Raw genomic sequence first — 15,757 nt, 5'->3', positions numbered from 1 at the left:
ACTGCAGGGTAGCTGGTGGAAGGTGCAGCTAGTCTGAAGTACTTTGTAGACTGCAGGGTAGCTGGTGAAGGTGCAGCTAGTCTGAAGTACTTTGTAGACTGCAGGGTAGCTGGTGAGGTGCAGCTAGTCTGAAGTACTTTGTAGACTGCAGGGTAGCTGGTGGAGGTGCAGCTAGTCTGAAGTACTTTGTAGACTGCAGGGTAGCTGGTGGAGGTGCAGCTAGTCTGAAGTACTTTGTAAGACTGCAGGGTAGCTGGTGGAGGTGCAGCTAGTCTGAAGTACTTTGTAGACTGCAGGGTAGCTGGTGGAGGTGCAGCTAGTCTGAAGTACTTTGTAGACTGCAGGGTAGCTGGTGAAGGTGCAGCTAGTCTGAAGTACTTTGTAGACTGCAGGGTAGCTGGTGGATTTACTCCAGGTGGAACTAAAGTCTGATTCAACACTTGATTAGATTTCACATCATTCATCCACATCTGAGAAGTAACTGAAGGTATTAAATACATGTAGTGGAGGACAAGTACACCATGTACCTCTGAACTGTAGAGAGTAGAAGTACACAGTAGCATAACATGCAAATACTCAATTAAAGTACAAATACCTCAACATGTTACTTCATTACAGTACTTAGTTACTTTCCGCTGCTCATTGTTTCAGAACGGGTTTTATGCACAGAGACACAGAAAGAAGAATACGTAGCAAAATGAAACAAAAAGGTACTTCTGATATCTGGCGCCTGCTTTGCAACTTCCTGTAAATCCCCCTCGCCCTCGCACACACGCACGCACACACACACACACACGCACGCACGCACACACACACACACACACACGGCTCTGGGCTGTGTGTCTCATCAGGACAGAAAACCCTCCACGCCTCGTACCCTTGCCTCTGGAATTGGATGCCACGCAGGATTACCCCTCCTCCACACACACACACACACACACACACACACACACACACACACACACACACACACACACACACACACACACACACACACACACACACACACACACACACACAGTTCGCTGAGAGGTTTGTCTCTGCTGGATGTGGAGAGTTCCGGTGAGTTCACCCTGACCTCACCTGGCCGTACCTGCAGGATATAACACTGCAACACGACTACTGGAGCCAATCAGAGGGCCGTTTGAAAGAACAAAGACAACAAGGAATGCACATTAAAATGAAGGAAATACAATGATTGTCACGAAGACAACATTTGTTTTTTAGAGATAATGATAAAGAGTGAGTTTTAGTCGTTAGTTATTGCAGAAAACTAAGAAAAGCTTTTGACCGTGAACTCTCAAATTGCTTTAATCTCTCAGACGTTTTTCTCTGAATTTTGATATTGTTCAGAATTTGTCGCAGAATTTTTATATTTTTACTCTTTAATTTTGATAACTTGAGTTTTTTTCTCAGAATTTTGATATTTTTACTTATTTTCTGAGAATTTTGACTTTTTTCTTAACATTTTGATAGTTCATTTTTTTTCAAGGGATCATAACAAATACATAAAGTGAATAACCTTTTCCCAGCTCAGTGTGGACTTTCAGGACGGTTTGCAAAGAGCTGATGAGTTGCCATACGCTTCCTAAGGATAGAAATCCACACGTCTCCTTTGCTCGTTGTGAAACAAGTATTGGAAGAATCGGAGCTCAAAATACAAATGTTTTCTCCCGTCAAGAAACCGGGGTTATGGGGGTTAGTTGTGGAGAAAAAACAACAGGCAAAGCATGATCAGAGAAGAAGAACCGCTGAGGAGCATCAGAGCTGCACGGCTGCTAAAGAATCACACAATCGGAGAGAAATGTCTTCCTTTGAAGGATCTAAGAGTCCGGAGTGAGTTTCTGCGGCTTCTCATCACGCTCTCAACCGTTTACAGAAAGCGTTAACAAGGAAACTCCGGCTGCAGCTGTTACGGTTGAGTGAAGGAAGCAGGACCCAAATGCAGATGATTAACCTTTATTTCAAGGATAGGAAAATAACTCGGACAAACAAAACACTCCACGGTGAACTCAGTCACCAACAAAAGACGAACCAACACTGAACACAGGACGAGACTAAATACAGCGAGGGGTAATCACGAGACGAGTAACAGCCGGGCAGGGGAGGAGACACACAAGGGCCACAGGTGAACACAGTCAGACAACTAGACACACTAGGGAAGCTAACGACAGGGGGGAGGACACAGAGAGAGGGACCAGACAACACAAGGGAGACAGGTGAACACAATCAGACAATCAGACACACCAGGGAAGCTAACGACAGGGGGGAGGACACAGAGAGAGGGACCAGACAACACAAGGGAGACAGGTGGACACAATCAGACAACTAGACACACCAGGGAAACTAACGCCAGGGGGGAGGACACAGAGAGAGGGACCAGACAACACAAGGGAGACAGGTGGACACAATCAGACACAGACACACCAGGGAAACTAACGCCAGGGGGGAGGATACAGAGAGAGGGACCAGACAACACAAGGGCCACAGGTGAACACAATCAGACAACTAGACACACCAGGGAAGCTAACGACAGGGGGGAGGACACAGAGAGAGGGACCAGACAACACAAGGGAGACAGGTGGACACAATCAGACACAGACACACCAGGGAAGCTAACGCCAGGGGGGAGGACACAGAGAGAGGGACCAGACAACACAAGGGAGACAGGTGAACACAATCAGACAACTAGACACACCAGGGAAGCTAACGACGGGGGGAGGACACAGAGAGAGGGACCAGACAACACAAGGGAGACAGGGAGAACCGAACAGCAAAATAAACCCAAACATACAAAACTACAAACGTGACATAACATGAGAATCGTGAAAGCAGCACTGAATGTAAAACAGTGACCAACCAACACACTCTCACAGTCTGCGTACAAATGACACGACTTTGCAAAGGCGTGCAATAGATACGCAGAAGTCCGATGCGCTGATATCGCACCTCACACATTAAAACAGAGAGCTCTGTGGCTTCAGGCTTGATCTCCGTTCCAATGACAGTTTAAATGTTTGCGGTGCAATAACCGACACAGCAGCTTATCGGGTTCAATAAATGGCAACGATATGTAGAAAATAAACGCGTTTAAGATACGTTCATAACCAACGTAACGTGGGAGTATCATATGCACGCAAAATCGTACTTCTGCGTATCTATTGCACGCCTTTGCAAAGTCATGTCATTTGTACGCAGACTGTGAGAGTGGGCTGGAAAAACAAGACAACAACAACAACAACAACAGTAGAGAAGACAACAGGGGGAAGGGACTTTAATGAGGGTGCAGATCATGACGGACGTTGGGGGAAATAGAGCTGCATCAAGGTTTTAGTGATGAACTCAAAGTTAGTGCCCTAAATCAGGACAAAGCATAAACACAGTTGATGGATGTCTTGTTTCATGTCCTCTCTCCTCTTCTCTCAGGATCATTGTCATATAGTGTCACTGCTCGTTATCTCCACCTGTCTGACTGTCCACACATCTTCTGTGCAACTTGGTGGAACAAGTAATTATATTTGCAGTGTGGTCTTTGGCTCCAGTAATCAGCGTCCTGGAGTTATTTCAGACTGTTCAGCAGGAGAGGACTCTTTAAAGTAGAGACACTACGTACTGATATACACCTGAACATCAGCAGGAGAGGACTCTTTAAAGTAGAGACACTACGTACTGATATACACCTGAACATCAGCAGGAGAGGACTCTTTAAAGTAGAGACACTACATACTGATATACACCTGAAAATCAGCAGGAGAGGACTCTTTAAAGTAGAGACACTACATACTGATATACACCTGAACATCAGCAGGAGAGGACTCTTTAAAGTAGAGACACTACATACTGATATACACCTGAACATCAGCAGGAGAGGACTCTTTAAAGTAGAGACACTACATACTGATATACACCTGAACATCAGCAGGAGAGGACTCTTTAAAGTAGAGACACTACATACTGATATACACCTGAACATCAGCAGGAGAGGACTCTTTAAAGTAGAGACACTACATACTGATATACACCTGAACATCAGCAGGAGAGGACTCTTTAAAGTAGAGACACTACATACTGATATACACCTGAACATCAGCAGGAGAGGACTCTTTAAAGTAGAGACACTACATACTGATATACACCTGAACATCAGCAGGAGAGGACTCTTTAAAGTAGAGACACTACATACTGATATACACCTGAACACCAGCAGGAGAGGACTCTTTAAAGACCTTTAGAGATAATAGCTGTAAGATCCATCCTTGAAGGTGACGGCTGCCATGAGAACAAAGTGCACGGTGCATTAGACGGAAACCCTCTGATCTTCGCTCCTTCGATCTCTTTGATGTTTCCATGACATCGGTAATTTACTTTCTTGTTGGACGCCTCGTCCTCTTCCACCTCAGCGCTTCTGAGTGGTCACACAGAGGGACTACTTTCTGAATGAGGCGTAATTACCCGTGGGTAGACGGTGAACACTCAGTATTACCAATAGTAATAGTGGCTCGAAGATATCCATTATAACGTTGGAAAGAGGCCGCTGTGGAAGAGGAACTGTGGAACGTAAACACCCGAACATCTGATGTTTCCCGGTGAGTTATTATCACACCCTTCACTCCGAGGTGTCTTCATGATTATGTGTGATGTCTGTTTGTCAGCAGGGACTCTGAAACACCACAGGTCTGATTTTCAAGCAGCTTGGGGAGAAAGAAGAACTCCTTTAACGTTGGAGCGGATCCACTTATGTTTCAGTTCATCGAGCGGTGCAAGGTCTTCGGGTGCATCCACGTGGTGTCGGAATAATTGGATGAATTAGATCCAGGACTCGGAAAGCAACGCATCTTTCCAGCATTCGCATTTCCACATTACGACTTCCATTACTGAGCATGTGAAAGCCCCGATGCTCTGCTGGGCGCCGTCACAGTTGGAAATACATCTTTCTCTCCAACCTCTGTGTATTGGTTGTTGTCTAGGGTTACAGCATGGAGGTGAAGTCGCCGGGTTGCCAGCTCTGTGAACCGACATGTTGAGGACCCCAACGTGTTCTGATAGACATGTTTAGAACACTGACAAGGAAATGAACCGTGGACTTTAATTACATGTATCATGTCAACAGATTACACATAAACGTATTAGGTTAGTTGAAAGCAATAATATTAAGTTGAACCTACTATATTTGTATTTAATATTATTGCTTTCAACTAAGCTAAAACCAAACGTTTAAATGTTTTCAGTGTTAGGGTTAGGGTTCTTACATCTTCCCGCTGGAAAAAATGCTGCTCCAAAAACAAGTTAATCAATCATGCAAACAAGCTGTTTTCACTTAAGTACAAACATCTACAATAGAACAAGTGAACTTGGTAAGAAGGGATATTTAGATAAATCACATCTTGTAATCAGCAGAAATCATTTTGAACTATATTCGACCAGAATCAGGAAATGTTACAATATAAGCTGCAAATGCTCAAAATGTTCCTGTTTTCTGTGATTTTCTAATAAATATGTGAAGAATAAGTGTTTCATCTGAGATGTTTTTACTTAACTAGATGATGATATCTCACTGTATTGGTACTGCTGAAGTTATTGTGTCTTATATCAGTCGCAGAGACATGTTCTGACTAGATATTAGACACACACTGGGCAGGATTTAGAGTTTCTGTAGTGGGCTGCATTGATATCAGCTGTGAAGGTAACATTTGTATAAATCATTGGCAGCTGGGAGGAAAACCCAGTATTTCACACCGGTTTGATGACCCATGAATGTAATGATTAAAAGCCACTCCCACAAGGAGGAGCGGAATACCTCAGAAAGCTGGAAATAGATGCAAGACGACTACAATACAACATGCTAAACTACTAGAAAGGGATGCAAAATGACAAGAGAGATGCTAAGCTGCTACAAATAGAAGCAGAACAACTAAACAAATATGTGACAGATATGCAAATGACTTCAGACGGACCGCATAGCGACGCAGAATTACCCAAAGAGATATGAACAACGACAAAGCGACGGGAAATCAGTAAAGCTCGACTTGAGTTTGGGTGACTTGTTCCTGTGTTACACATTGTGGTTTTTACTACACTGATAGGTTTGTCCTCCTATAATAATAATACATTACATTTATAAAGCGCTTTTACCTGGTGCTCAAAGCGCTTACAAGCAAGTAAAACAAAATAACAACACAGGTAGAAAGTGCTAAGCTAGGAGGAATGAGGGCGAGGGGTTCGTGGATTAGGAGTTGAAGGCAAGAGTGAAAAGGTGAGTTTTGAGGGATGGTTTTAAGAGTGTTGGCGGATCTGACGTGGCTGGGGAGGGGGTTCCAGAGTGAGGGGGGGGGCTGCAGCGAAGGCCCTGTCCCCCCAGGGGTGCAGTAGGTTAGCTTCAGCAGACCAGAGGCGACGGGTGGGGGCGTGTTGTTGGATGAGGTCACAGAGGTAGGGGGGGGGCAAGGTTGTTGAGGGCTTTGAAAGTGAAAAGTAATATTTTAAAGTCAATGCGGTGTTTGATGGGGAGCCAGTGGAGGTCATGGAGGATAGGGGTGAGGGGAGCCAGTGGAGGTCATGGAGGATAGGGGTGAGGGGAGCCAGTGGAGGTCATGGAGGATAGGGGTGAGGGGAGCCAGTGGAGGTCGTGGAGGATAGGGGTGAGGGGAGCCAGTGGAGGCCATGGAGGATAGGGGTGAGGGGAGCCAGTGGAGGTCATGGAGGATGGGGGTGAGGGGAGTCAGTGGAGGTCATGGAGGATGGGGGTGAGGGGAGCCAGTGGAGGTCATGGAGCATAGGGGTGAGGGGAGCCAGTGGAGGCCATGGAGCATAGGGGTGAGGGGAGCCAGTGGAGGTCATGGAGGATAGGGGTGAGGGGAGCCAGTGGAGGTCGTGGAGGATGGGGGTGAGGGGAGCCAGTGGAGGTCATGGAGGATAGGGGTGAGGGGAGCCAGTGGAGGCCATGGAGGATAGGGGTGAGGGGAGCCAGTGGAGGTCATGGAGCATAGGGGTGAGGGGAGCCAGTGGAGGTCATGGAGGATGGGGGTGAGGGGAGCCAGTGGAGGTCGTGGAGGATGGGGGGGATGAGGTCGGGTGGAGGTCATGGAGGATGGGGGTGAGGGGAGCCAGTGGATGTCATGGAGGATAGGGGTGAGGGGAGCCAGTGGAGGTCATGGAGGATGGGGGTGAGGGGAGCCAGTGGAGGTCATGGAGGATGGGGGTGAGGGGAGCCAGTGGATGTCATGGAGGATAGGGGTGAGGGGAGCCAGTGGAGGTCATGGAGGATGGGGGTGAGGGGAGCCAGTGGATGTCATGGAGGATAGGGGTGAGGGGAGCCAGTGGAGGTCATGGAGGATGGGGGTGAGGGGAGCCAGTGGAGGTCGTGGAGGATGGGGGGGATGAGGTCGGGTGGAGGTCGTGGAGGATGGGGGTGATGTGGTCGGGTGGAGGTCATGGAGGATGGGGGTGAGGGGAGCCAGTGGAGGTCATGGAGCATGGGGGTGAGGGGAGCCAGTGGAGGTCATGGAGGATGGGGGTGAGGGGAGCCAGTGGATGTCATGGAGGATAGGGGTGAGGGGAGCCAGTGGAGGTCATGGAGGATGGGGGTGAGGGGAGCCAGTGGAGGTCGTGGAGGATGGGGGGGATGAGGTCGGGTGGAGGTCGTGGAGGATGGGGGTGATGTGGTCGGGTGGAGGTCATGGAGGATGGGGGGTGAGGGGAGCCAGTGGAGGTCATGGAGGATGGGGGTGAGGGGAGCCAGTGGAGGCCATGGAGGATAGGGGTGAGGGGAGCCAGTGGAGGTCATGGAGGATGGGGGGATGAGGTCGGGTGGAGGTCGTGGAGGATGGGGGGATGTGGTCGGGTGGAGGGTCGTGGAGGATGGGGGTGATGTGGTCGGGTGGAGGTCGTGGAGGATGGGGGGATGTGGTCGGGTGGAGGTCGTGGAGGATGGGGGGATGTGGTCGGGTGGAGGTCGTGGAGGATGGGGGTGATGTGGTCGGGTGGAGGTCGTGGAGGATGGGGGGATGTGGTCGGGTGGAGGTCGTGGAGGATGGGGGTGATGTGGTCGGGTGGAGGTCGTGGAGGATGGGGGTGATGTGGTCGGGTGGAGGTCGTGGAGGATGGGGGTGATGTGGTCGGGTGGAGGTCGTGGAGGATGGGGGTGATGTGGTCGGGTGGAGGTCGTGGAGGATGGGGGTGATGTGGTCGGGTGGAGGTCGTGGAGGATGGGGGGGATGTGGTCGGGTGGAGGTCGTGGAGGATGGGGGTGATGTGGTCGGGTGGAGGTCGTGGAGGATGGGGGGATGAGGTCGGGTGGAGGTCGTGGAGGATGGGGTGATGTGGTCGGGTGGAGGTCATGGAGGATGGGGGTGATGTGGTCGGGTGGAGGTCATGGAGGATGGGGGGATGTGGTCGGGTGGAGGTCATGGAGGATGGGGGTGATGTGGTCGGGTGGAGGTCGTGGAGGATGGGGGTGATGTGGTCGGGTGGAGGTCGTGGAGGATGGGGGGATGTGGTCGGGTGGAGGTCGTGGAGGATGGGGGTGATGTGGTCGGGTGGAGGTCGTGGAGGATGGGGGGATGTGGTCGGGTGGAGGTCGTGGAGGATGGGGGTGATGTGGTCGGGTGGAGGTCGTGGAGGATGGGGGTGATGTGGTCGGGTGGAGGTCGTGGAGGATGGGGGGTGATGTGGTCGGGTGGAGGTGAGCAAGCTGAGTTGTGGACATATTGAAGTAGTTGTTTTAGTGTGAAAGCTGGTGATCCAGAAAGTATGCTGTTGCAGTAATCCAGTCGGGATGTTATGAAGGCATGGATCAGAGTTTCAGCAGCGGTCGATGAGAGGGAGGGTCTGATGAGAGGGAGGGTCTGATGAGAGGGAGGGTCTGATGAGGGAGGGTCTGATGAGAGGGAGGGTCTGATGAGAGGGAGGGTCTGATGAGGGAGGGTCTGATGAGGGAGGGTCTGATGAGAGGGAGGGTCTGATGAGAGGGAGGGTCTGATGAGAGGGAGGGTCTGATGAGAGGGAGGGTAGAGGGAGGGTCTGATGAGAGGGAGGGTCTGATGAGGGAGGGTCTGATGAGAGGGAGGGTCTGATGAGAGGGAGGGTCTGATGAGAGGGAGGGTAGAGGGAGGGTCTGATGAGAGGGAGGGTCTGATGAGGGAGGGTCTGATGAGAGGGAGGGTCTGATGAGAGGGAGGGTAGAGGGAGGGTCTGATGAGAGGGAGGGTCTGATGAGAGGGAGGGTCTGGTGGGAGGGAGGGTCTGATGAGAGGGAGGGTAGAGGGAGGGTCTGATGAGAGGGAGGGTCTGGTGGGAGGGAGGGTCTGATGAGAGGGAGGGTAGAGGGAGGGTCTGATGAGAGGGAGGGTAGAGGGAGGGTCTGATGAGAGGGAGGGTCTGGTGGGAGGGAGGGTCTGGTGGGAGGGAGGGTCTGATGAGAGGGAGGAAAGTGAGGATGAGGAAGATGCCAAGGTTACGGGTGTGAGTGGAGGGGTTGACGGTGGAGCCGTCGATGGTCAGAGAAACATCTTGGGTTGAGCGGGTACGTGAGTTCGGACCAATGATTATAAGTTGCGATTTGTCACAGTTCACTTTTAGAAAATGATTGTAAGTCTCGTTTCCAAAGAGACTTACAATCAGTGCAAAGACCATGGAGAATCAAACCCCGAACAACAAGCAAAGTGCAGATATCTCCACTTGAAGCATCCTCGTCCCAGAGTCAGTGCTGGTGGATCAGACACAGGTTGAAAGGAAATCAAAGTGCTTCGTTTTTTTATTTATCTTTCTTTGGTAGCAATAACTTCATTTTAAGGTCAGCTGTCGAACAGAGGAGAGGGGACACACAGAACGAAGCCACGGTCCTCTTTAATATCCTCATCGTGCACTTTAAAGATATCTCTTTGAGAAATGCTGGTTAGTTGATTTTAACAATGATTTATATTCAATAAAAAAGTGTTACACTGCAAACATGTAAAATCTTGCCCAGTATGTTTGAAGATGTCGTTACACTTGATATGAGACTTAATGACTGAAGTCTTGTTTTTAGACAAGGCATCTTTTTAAGTCAAAGTCTCTTATTTTAGAGGAACATCTCCACTAACACCAGAAAACAGAATCCGCAGACCACTGCGCCAGCCGTCCTAGAGACGGGTGGCGCAGTGGTCTGTGCATCTGATCATCAGATCAAGGGGGGTGCTGGGGAACTCCAGTTCGAAACCCGCTCCTGCCGCCACTGCGTCAGGCCGTTGTGTCCTTGGGCAAGACACTTCACCTGAACTTGCTCCTGTGGGTATTGTCCACAGTACATGTATAATACTAATGTATACTTGTAAAAGCGCCTCGATGACCTCGAGGCGTGAAGATGGACGGTGTGGCGCAGTGCGCTGTGCAATGATCATCAGATCAAGGGGTGAAACCCGCCGCCGCTGCTGCGTCTGTGAAGCCGGTGTGTCCTTGGGCAAGACACTTCACCTGAACTTGCTCCTGTGGGTATTGTCCACAGTTTCTGACCATGATATATGTAATGTGTGTATATGTAAAGCGCTTTGAGTCATTGAAAAAGCGCTATAATAAATGTAAGGAATTATTATTATTAGAACATGTCTGAGCACTGATTCTGGTCAAATTAGCTAAATACAAGATCTCATTTCTCTAATTATCCCATCTTTACTTCAAGACATCTGATCAAGCCATCGTGTACTAGTTCTATTGGCAGATGTGTTAAAGCGAAAACACCTTGTTTTTATTATTTATTTATTTTGGAGCAGCATTCTGGATCTCTGTCTTTGTTGTCTTTATGAGGTCCCCATGAGCATTGGATGTTCTTCCTGGGGTCTGCAGATGTGTTCGTTGTTCTCGAGTCCAGGAGGAAGTTAAAAAGAGACAATGTAGTCTCCAAAAGGTTCACATGGGTAATGTAATGAAAGTAACGTGGTTTTGAAACAGACAGAGCAAATCAGGAACACGGCGCCATGTTCGCAAGGAGGAAGAAGAGAGACCGGCCGTTTCTCAATCGCGAGGATTCTGGCTTCCAAGCCAATATTTCAAGGATGCTACGTCATCGAGTGCCGCCGAAGGACTGTTCCAATCTCCAGCATACTTGGAATTCCACAGAGGCCGCGTCCTTGGTTTGGGGGAAGTTTCGAGGCTGCACATGGGTAGACTTCGTGTCCTTAAAATCCCCACAATGCTTTGCACACGGACCAATTTAAAAAACCCTTGCGGAGAATGGCTGAACCGACGCAGCACACATTGAAATGTCAGTGTGTAGTGGCGTAGAACACGTGTTGGTAAATATGTGACTTTGTTACATTTGTTATCACCAAAAATGTGTTCCTGAAAGTAAAGCACGTTCATAACTAGATAGACATCGTGAGGGATTTATTTTCGGTACAGTTTATGTTGAAACCGTTAGAGAGAGTGGCACACTTGTTAGCCTGTTCCATTCTTCTTCGTTTTCCGTAGCCGTGGCTTGGAAGCATACTTGCTTCGTTTCTGAAGGAAGTGACTTGGAAGTACGCGAATACTGAGCCAGCATCCTCACGATTGAGAAACGGCCACCGATTCTACGTGCAGCGACCTAAGCCGTTTCTCAATCGCGAGGATGCTGGCTTGGTAGTCGCGTACTTCCAAGCCAAGAGAGGGTTGTGTTTTCGGACACTTGGTGAGTTCCCTGGAACACCGGGGACACAAAAGACATACAAAGGTGCATTTTGCATCATAGGTCCCCTTTAACATCCAGCAATAACGTTAGCCACAAGCTAATGCTAACCGGAAATGAAGTATTTTCAGAATAAAACAGTTTTAAGCTTACAGTATGTTTAATCTAAATTACGTCATTTAAACATTGATTTTAATTTCTCGCAGGTCCTCACACACACAACACATACAACACAATTAAAACAAAACAGCTCATCATTTCATGCAATTTACAGTGCTGCATGAAATGAATGCATTTTCGCCATCATAAGGCCAAACAAAAGTAAACACAAATAAGTGTACATAATAACAAAGTTAAAGTTTATTAATATAACTGACATCATTTGAGACATGGACAGCGGTTCAGAGAGAGATGTGAAAACAAGCAGGTTTGGATGAAAACACGATTGAACCAAAGATCAAACAAACATGAGTCTGAAGACATCAAAGCGGGGGGGAAGCTTTGATGCAACGGACAGCCGGACACGGGCACATGAGGGATTTCCAAAAATATAAAGTTTTCAAAAATGGGGAATGTTGAGGTCTTTTAAAACTTGAGGGACAGAACTGGAACTTAATCAAACTGGAAACCAATCTTATCTTTATTGATTTAAAGATATCTTTTAGATATCCGTCGTCTCTCGTTTTAATGATGCACAGGTTGGCGCCGATCAATCAGGAGAGCCTCGTCAGAGCCGTGGCTTCATGAATACTCGCCCTGCAGGCATGAATATGTATTATATTTATTATCTAGAGAAGTGTCGTCCACCTGTGAAATGAATACCAGTCCGTATGACGACATATTGATGATGGGATGGACGCACTGGTTTTCTGTGTGAAGAGATCTGGAGGTTTTATTTTCCATGTCAAATGTCTGGTCCAGGGTTTTCTACTTTGAAAATATATTAGGTACATTTTTGGTGTTTTGAGTTTCTTGCAGAGTTTGGTTTTTGCAGCGTTGTTTGCCAAAGGTTCAACGCCTCTCGACTGTCTTTGAATTCCTTAAAAGAAAGTTGATATTCCCGTGGAACCAGAGAATCTCTTCCAAACTATCATTCAGCGTGTTCTACACTTTAACATTGGACGATGGAACCAAACCGGAGCATGCTCCGTCTTTTACGGACACAATGGCCGATGATCCAAGGCGACCCTCGTGGACAGGTGGACGTGGAGAGCGTCATCTACCGTAGTAATCCCGGCTTTTGGGTCCAGGTGGTCTTCCCGTCAACCTCTGTCCCGGTTTGACTTTTTATTAAACATCTAGTCTAACCCAAATCTAACCCAAACACCTTTTGAGCCAGCTCGTAACTTATCTTCTATGCATTTCTATGGTAAAAAAACTCATTTATACGAAAACAGCAAAAGGCTGCGTCTCCCAAGACTCTGACAGCAACTGAAAGAAAACCAGAACTTGAATACACTCGAGACGAATCACAAGGACACGACCCAGGTGGGGAGGGAAGAGAAACACACCAGGTGACTTCCTGTTGACTTCCTGCTTCCTCACACACTCTCTCCAGCACAGGTTAGCTCTGAGTGCTAGCATGCTAATAGAAACACAGACCATATCACTTCCAGAACACGTCTCATTGTTTCTGACAGCAACGTTTCTGATTGGCCCGTGGGGGTAAAGCCCGCCCACATTTGAGTAATGTGGTCATGACGCAGCAAATCTGGATCAGCTCCGTTGTTCCCCGTTTTTAGAGATGAGGGTACGGAGGAGAAGAGAGAGGGGTTTATTATTATTATAGGGACGGGTGGCGCAGTGGTCTGCGCATCAGATCAAGGGGGGGTGCTGGGGAACTGCAGTTCGAAACCCGCTCCTGCCGCCACTGCGTCAGGCCGTTGTGTCCTTGGGCAAGACACTTCACCCGGATTTGCTCCTGTGGGTATTGTCCACAGTACATGTATAATACCAATGTGTACTTGTAAAAGCGCCTCGATGACCTCGAGGCGTGAAGATGGACGGTGTGGCGCAGTGTGCTGTGCAATGATCATCAGATCAAGGGGTGAAACCCGCTGCGTCTGTAAAGCCGGTGTGTCCTTGGGCAAGACACTTCACCTGAACTTGCTCCTGTGGGTATTGTCCACAGTTTCTGACCATTGCATGTATGATGTATGTGTAATGTGTGTATATGTAAAGCGCTTTGAGTCATTGAAAAAGCGCTATAATAAATGTAAGGAATTATTATTACTATTACTATTTCTGACACTTTGAGAGTCTCCTGACACACCGGGGACACACCGGGGACACACCGTGATGTAGAGAAGACATCACTTAGTGAGTCTCCTGACACACCGGGGACACCGGGGACACACGGTGATGTGGAGAAGACATCAACCAGTGCATTTTGCACGATAGGAGACCTTTAATGTTTCCTGTTCAATGAGAAAGGCTGGAAGAACGCTCCCTGAATAATTACCGTGTTTCCTCTGGAGAACAATCACAGATAATCTCACATGTTTCTGGCTCGTCGACCGCCTGCAGAAACCTCCTGAGATAAATATACCATCGTCCTGCATACAGAACAACCAGCTCAGTGAGTGAAATCACATCTCGCAGGTATGACAGGCTGCAGGAAATGAAGGCGAGCCGAACGCAGCCACGCGGTCGATAGCAGCTGGCAGGAAATGTGCTGCAGCTGTGTAGATGCGATGTAAACATTTATTAACGCACCATCTGGATCCTGCTCCCGCCATCTCACACACACACACACACACACACACACACACACACACACACACACACACACACAAGCAGCAGGACTCACGCTGAGGAACATGGTGGAGAGGCCGGAACACACTAATGTGAGACGCTTAGAAAAAGAGTTTCTTCTCAGAATCAGGATCAGAACGATTACACGTACGAGGAATTTGACTTGATGTCATGGTGCTTAAAAACAAGAATTAAAAATACAGGAAGAGAACTCGAAAAATATTAAAGATCTTTAAAAAGTAGGGCCGGGACTTTAACGCGTTAATTAAGATTAATTAATTACATAACATTTAACGCGTTAAAAAAATTAACGCATTTTAATCGCACTTTAATCGCACTTATTTTTGCACAGCGGAACGTTTCTCTCTGGATGAGTTTCAGGCGTACCGATTATACTGGAGCACCAACTAACGTTCATGACTTCAGCATGGGACTTCAAACAACAACAAACCACGGTGAACAATAGTCAAACATGAACGAACAAGCTGATGAGACCGCTTTGGTCGGCCCCGTGGATGGGACATTTTGTTTTAACAAACGGACGGATGGAAGCGTCGACAAGAGCACGGTGGTGTGCAAATTATGCAAAAAAGAATTTGCATATCACCGCAGCACATCGAACCTAAAGTATCACCTAAATGCAAAGCATGTAGCAGCTAGCATGTAGCAGCTAGCATGTAGCAGCTAGCGTGGACGTTAGCCCGACTCCGAGTGCAAGGAACCACACCCTGACCCAACCCACACTCAACCAGAGGACTGGTTTCAGGGCCAGGATAAGTCAGTCCACGTCTGAGAGGATATCCAGCTCCCTGGCTCACTGACTGCACTCGACTGTCGACCACGTGGAGTAACATCCATGTGGAAACTGCTTCTCACTGTTCTCAGGTCAGATATGTATCTTTGATTAAAAATGCCATTAATTTCGATTCATTAATTACAAAGCCTCTAATTAATTAGATTACTTTTTTTAATCGAGTCCCGGCTCTATTAAAAAGATATCGTAAAATATAACAGTGTTTACAATGTAATGTAAATATAGCTATAAATGGACAATTAACATTTAATACCACATTTTCAGATCTATGATTCTGTTGTTCCCAGATCAAGTGAGGTTTGAGAGAAACCCACTTTCCCTGTGTCATGGCCCCGCCCCTTTTTTGCACTACAACAACTTGAAATCTTGCCAAGTATATTCGTCTAATTTCTCGTCAAAGCTTGTCTTTACACTTGATATAAGACCTGATCACTTAAGAAGGAACGAGGCGGGGAGATACAGGGACTTGTTTTTTAGACAAAGACCTTACTTTCAGTTGTATCTCAAATAAAACGTTTTATTTTACATTTTTATTCTAAATTCACCTATCA

Source organism: Pseudochaenichthys georgianus, unplaced genomic scaffold (genome assembly GCF_902827115.2).
Source record: "Pseudochaenichthys georgianus unplaced genomic scaffold, fPseGeo1.2 scaffold_433_arrow_ctg1, whole genome shotgun sequence".
NCBI lineage: Eukaryota > Metazoa > Chordata > Actinopteri > Perciformes > Channichthyidae > Pseudochaenichthys > Pseudochaenichthys georgianus.
Note: the sequence above shows the minus strand (reverse complement) of the source record.